The 6,576-nt window shown below is 41.8% G+C and overlaps 1 pseudogene; it reads left to right on the plus strand.

Annotated features, from left to right (window-relative positions):
- The first annotated feature begins 5,518 nt into the window (after positions 1-5,518).
- LOC123148120 (dynein light chain LC6, flagellar outer arm-like) lies at positions 5,519-5,985 on the plus strand (annotated as a pseudogene).
- Positions 5,986-6,576: the final 591 nt, after the last annotated feature.

The following is a 6,576-nucleotide window of genomic DNA, read 5'->3' on the forward strand; positions in this document are numbered from 1 at the left end:
TTCAAAATCTTCTACGAAGTACTTGGAGGTGGAACCCGCCTTGCAATACCGAAGACAATCTGCGCGCCGGACTCGTCGCCATTGAAGCCTGGTTCAGGGGCTACTGAGGGAGTCCTGGATTAGGGGGTGTTCGGATAGCCGGACTATGAAGATACAAGATTGAAGACTTCGTCACGTGTTCGAGAGGGACTTTCCTTGGCGTGGAAGGCAAGCTTGGCGATACAGATATGTAGATCTCCTACCATTGAAACCGACTCTATGTAACCCTAACCCTATCCGGTGTCTATATAAACTGGAGGGTTTTAGTCCGTAGGACAACATACACATCAACAATCATACCATAGGCTAGCTTCTAGGGTTTAGCCTCTTCGATCTCGTGGTAGATCTACTCTTGTACTACCCATATCATCAATATTAATCAAGCAGGACGTAGGGTTTTACCTCCATCGAGAGGGCCCGAACCTGGGTAAAACTTCGTGTCCCTTGCCTCCTGTTACCATCCGGCCTAGACACACAGTTCGAGACCCCCTACCCGAGATCCGCCGGTTTTGACACCGACACAGGGACTTACGCTAGCTCGTTGTACAGGCTCACTGCAACTCTGCTTGCGCTTGGGATTTTCCATCACTACAAGAAATATGTCAACTAGTGACCTTCTGTCAGTGACCCTGGAAGAATTGGTCATAGATCTATGACCATTTCAGACCAATTGGTCAAAAGCTGTTCGGGGGGCTCCAAACCCTAAACTATAACGACCATTTTGGTGAGAAAGGTCATAATTTCCTTACACGAAATGGTCATAAAGCAGATAACACTGGTCTGTTGCCTTATTTCTAGTTGATCATGACCAATATAGATGGTCATAACCATGTAAATTGTGGTGGGTTGTTATGACTAGGCGCCACCTCATCAGTTTTGCCTATGTGTCATGTCCATGTGGTTGCTTTTGCCCTAGGTTGTGAAGCACCTATATTTCTGTCGTTCCCAAAATTCCCAAAAAATCTCATAAATTCTTTGGGTCATATCTTCATCAAATATGTAAAAATCCTTCCTTGCCTAGTTCAAAACTAATTCAACAATATTCATTTTCCTATTATTTTCACAACAACACTTTATGAAGGAAGTGCTATTTATATATTCTTGATTGCCCTCGGAATTTTTGGGCACTCTTTCCTATCAAATCATTACCGCATGACAAAATTCAGCTCCATTTGCCTAGCAAATCTTCCTCGGCAAATTTCCAAAGTTTTTGTCCACCTAGAAGCATTGTGAAGGAAGTACCTTTTTTATATCTCGAAATGACACGAAATTTATACAGTTCCTTCATATGCCCAAATTATCACCCTCCTCCAAATTGCAGCTCAGTCAAATCATCTATGTGAGCCCAGGTTCAATTTATATTTTATGGCCAAATTGGCACGTTGCAAAGGAAGTGTTATATAGACCCCTCCTATTACCCTCAAACTTTTCGGGCACTCTTCCATACCCAAATAATTGCCACATGATAATATTCAGCTCAATTTTCCTAGTAAATCTTTCTCAGGAAATTTCCAACGTTTCTACCTCGAGAGAAGCTTTGTGAAGTAAGTACTAGCTAGGCTTACCCAAATGATCTGAAAATTTACCATCGCATGACCATACCTATGTAACTTACCTACACCAATTTTTAGCTCATTTCATTCATCCAATCTCTCTCACTAGTTTTCCCAAATTTTTGTCCATAGAAGAGCATTGTGAAGGAAGTACTACTTGGGCATGTCGAAATGGTATCAATTTTCTACAATTCTTTCCTATGCCCAAATAACCATCCTCCAACAAATTTCAGCTCAATCGATTCATTATTTTGAGCCCAGCTTCAACATTCATATTTTTGTCCAGTGTGGTACTTTGCAAAGCAAGTACCACCTAGGCTCCTCCTTTTGAGCTGAAAATTTGTGAAGACGGTCTTCTTAGTAATTGATCATCCTCAGCCAAAACACATGCCCGTTAGCCATGTACATTTCCTGTACCGCTAATCAAACACTTGGCTGCTAATTCATGTTTGAGCATCGATCGGTCTCCTCGTGAGAATATTATGTTGTAATTTTCTTCCTAGCACCTACCTGGGGAGTTCCCAACCCACTAGACATGCCTAGTCCACCCAGAACACATGGCAACGCCACGGTCACGCGTTGACCACGCGGCGAGCATGCGAGTTTACGTGCTCTAGAGTTGGAGCCCTCGGCCACCATCCAAACCTCGACGTATCGCCACCAGACCATGTATTTATGATTAAATAGGTACTTATGTAACTTGAAATAATTTTTGGAAAAACTAAATAGCAAACTATGAGGCAGCTACAGTTCAAATTTGACCCGCTTCCAACTGAATAGGTGGAAATTTGTCTTTTTCACGAGAGGTGGATCAAAACTTTTTACACCCAACCATTTTGTCAATTGGCATTAAATATGGCCTAGTATTTTATAAAAATGATTTGGTCCAATTTTTCAACAATTATTTTGGAGGTCCTTCACAAAAAAAACCCTCCTTTTGGGCACTCGAAAAATGGAAAATGGTTTTTTTGTCCTAAGAAAATGAAAACTTCCTTAGGAAACATTGTTTGCCATTCCAATATGCACCCTTGTGCACAATATGAGATCATTTGAACAAACTATGCCATGAATGTGGCCATAAGATTAATCATTTGGCTTGAAAGCCATTGATCTCCACACGTGATAGCTCGTTTCTGAGAACACTTTTTTAAAATAATTGCCGTATTACAAGTTTATTATTTTTCCTGGGAACTTGCCCGCATATAATGACACAATGCGAAGGATTCCCAATTTTTTTTTGAATTTTTTATGCCCGTTTCAAAATGTAGTCAAAACGGCGGGAATGATCGTTCCTAGCTAGTGGTTGAATCTTGGAATTTTTTTGGTGTTTCTCTGATTAAATAGATACTTATGTACCTAGAAATGATTTTTGGAAAAAATAAAGAGGAAACTACAAGGTAGCTACAGTTCAAATTTGACCCGCTTCCAACTGAATCGGCAGAAATTTGTCTTTTTCACAAGAGGTGGATCAAAACTTTTTACACCCAACCATTTGGTTAATTGTGCACTAAATATGGCCTAGTATTTTAGAAAAATGTTTGGTCCAATTATGCAACAATAATTATTTGGGAGGTCCTTCACAAAAAACCTCCTTTTGGGCACTCGAAAAATGGAAAATGGTTTTTTCGTCCAAAGAAAATGAAAACTTCCTTAGGCAACATTGTTTGCCATTCCAATATGCACCCTTGTGCACAATATGAGATCATTTGAACAAACTATGCCATGAATGTGGCCATAAGATTAATCATTTGGCTTGAAAGCCATTGATCTCCACACATGACAGCTCGTTTCTGAGAACACTTTTTTAAAATAATTGCCATATTACAAGTTTATTATTTTTCCTGGGAACTTGGCCACATATAATGACACAATGCGAAGGTTTCCCAATTTTTTGTTTTTTTGAATTTTTTATGCCCGTTTCAAAATGCAGTCAAAACGGCGGGAATGATCGTTCCTAGCTAGTGGTTGAATCTTGGAATTTTTTTGGTGTTTGTCTGATTAAATAGATAATTATGTACCTAGAAATGATTTTTGTAAAAAATAAAGAGCAAACTACAAGGTAGCTACAGTTCAAATTTGACCCGCTTCCAACTGAATCGGCGGAAATTTGTCTTTTTCACGAGAGGTGGATCAAAACTTTTTACACCCAACCATTTGGTTAATTGTGCATTAAATATGGCCTAGTATTTTAGAAAAATGATTTGGTCCAATTATGCAACAATTATTTGGGAGATCCTTCACAAAAAAACCTCCTTTTGGGCACTCGAAAAAATGGAAAATGGTTTTTTCGTCCAAAGAAAATGAAAACTTCCTTAGGCAACATTGTTTGCCATTCCAATATGCACCCTTGTGCACAATATGAGATCATTTGAACAAACTATGCCATGAATGTGGCCATAAGATTAATCATTTGGCTTGAAAGCCATTGATCTCCACACATGACAGCTCGTTTCTAAGAACACTTTTTTAAAATAATTGCCGTATTACAAGTTTATTATTTTTCCTGGGAACTTGGCCACATATAATGACACAATGCGAAGGTTTACCAATTTTTTTTGAATGTTTTATGCCCGTTTCAAAATGCGGTCAAAACGGCGGGAATGATCGTTCCTAGCTAGTGGTTGAATCTTGGAATTTTTTTGGTGTTTCTCTGATTAAATAGATACTTATGTACCTAGAAATGATTTTTGGAGAAAATAAAGAGCAAACTACAAGGTAGCTACAGTTCAAATTTGACCCGCTTCCAGCTGAATCGGCGGAAATTTGTCTTTTTCACGAGAGGTGGATCAAAAAAAATTTACACCCGACCATTTGATCAATTGTGCATTAAATATGGCCTAATATTTCAAAAAGTTGATTTGATCCAATTTGTCAACAAAATATATTATAGGTCCTTCACAAAAAACTCATTTCAGGGATTCGAAAAATGGAAAATGTCTTTTTTGCCAAAAAAACTCATGTCTCACGACACCTTTTTAAATATATTTATCTTTCTTCATGTTTGTTATTTTTTTATGAAAACTTGTTCACGTTTTGGTGACACAATGAGAAGGTTTTCCATTTTCTTTTTGAATTTCGCAGGTCATAAAATAGCTGCATGATTTTAATGCATTATTTTTAGGCAACTATGACCTATTTAGATGGTCACAACATCATACTGCATTCTGATTGGTCCGTGGACCTCTCACGTAGATCGTGCATCATACGCCGTCGGATGCTCGCGGATCCAACGGCCGTCCTCAACCCTTCCACACTAACTCCGAAACCCTAGGTCATTTTCCATCCACCCCACCCGCCTCCTTTCTTTCCTCGCTCCCTTCTCCTCCTCTCACTTTCCAAGTCTTCTCTGTCGCGACGCCCCACCTCCCACGATTCGATCCAATCCTCTCCCCCGATCCCACCTACCGGCGGCGACCTCCTCTCAACCAGCCCCGCCGACGGCCTCCAGATCCAACCCGGCTCAAGCCCAACTCCTACCCCATGACCATGGCCATGGCAGGGGGAGCCCGAATCCCTAGCCCGTGGTGGCTAGGGTTTCGGTCTCCTCCAACTCGATCCCGCGCTGCTCCGGTGAATCCTGAGCCCTCAAGCGCCGATACATCTTCGATGGCCTTGATGTGCTCGAGGACGACCGGTTCTTCGTCAACCTGCAAGGATGCGCGCCGGCAGCAGCGATCTCCTCTCCGGCGAGCCCTCCCATGGCGACCAGGATGGTCTCCCCCTCCCAAATCAATCACGGTCTCCCAAATCTCCCTCTGCTCCTCAAGGTCCGACCCATCTCGCCTCTCAGATTTCAGTTTTTTCTTGATTTGGTATGCTGGTGGTTCACCTCTATCCCCCCTCTCTCACTCTCTGTGCTTGTAGCGGCTGTTCCCCCCCAACCTCCGGTCCATGCGCGCGGCTATTCGTCCACTCGAGCGAGCAAGATGCTGGAAGGGAAGGCGACGGTGAGGACACCGACATGCCGGCCAAGATGCAGCTGCAGGCCACATCGGCGGCGTCCAGGGCGCTTGAACGCTTCGACGTCCTCGACTGCCGGAGCATCACGGCGCACATCAAGATGGTGAGAAACTTGCCAATACCGCCCCCAAATCTATAGCCTCTGAATCTACAAGTAACAAGCTAGAGACAGTCTTGCAAGAGAAAGAACGATGTACTTGAATATAAATCAGCAGTTAGTTGCGCAAGTGCTGCCGAATGATTGGATCTGATTTGGACGGCTGCACTGCAGGAGTTCGACACGATCCATGGCCCGGGGTGGCAGTGCATGGTGGGCTGCAGCTTCAGCTGCTACTTCACGCATAGCAAGGGGAGCTTCATATACTTCAAGTTCGAGTTGCTCAGGTTCCTCGTCTTCAAAGGCATGGCGGATGAGCAACCGCGGCCGTGCTGATTTGATCTGTAGGTTTAAGTGATAAGGTGAGCATACAACTTGTGATGCATTTTCCTGGTCTGTAGGTTTACATGAGTTCTGATCTGATGGTGGCATTTTGCAATTCTGATCAGTTTAAATAATGGCTATTGAAGATCCATTTATACTTCCACATGGTTTCGGAATCTGGATAGAATCACTATATCAGTTTTGTGATTCGTTCTGTAGCTTGCAATTGGTAATTGGAAATAACAGAATAGAAATTTGGAATTTTTTTGACATGCCATATAGTATACTGAAAACCGCCTTTCTTCTAGCGCTGCTACACAACGCTAGTTAGGATGAGTACAACTACATTTTTATCTATCTGAAAAATGGTGCAAAGATTTACTAGTACTTGCCTTGGTGATATGACACGTCCATGGTGCGATTTAATTAGATTCAAACTTTGATAGGCCAGGGCGTGTGCATGTGTTAGCATGGAACAATTACTACTAATTAATGAAGGAAGCACACTTGTTCACATAAAGGAAGATATGTCTGTGTTAGTATTAGTGTTCTTGATCTTACCTGATAGACTTGTTTTTACTAATGTAAACAAATAAAATCAGA

This window comes from Triticum aestivum, chromosome 7A (genome assembly GCF_018294505.1).
Source record: "Triticum aestivum cultivar Chinese Spring chromosome 7A, IWGSC CS RefSeq v2.1, whole genome shotgun sequence".
Classification (NCBI taxonomy): domain Eukaryota; kingdom Viridiplantae; phylum Streptophyta; class Magnoliopsida; order Poales; family Poaceae; genus Triticum; species Triticum aestivum.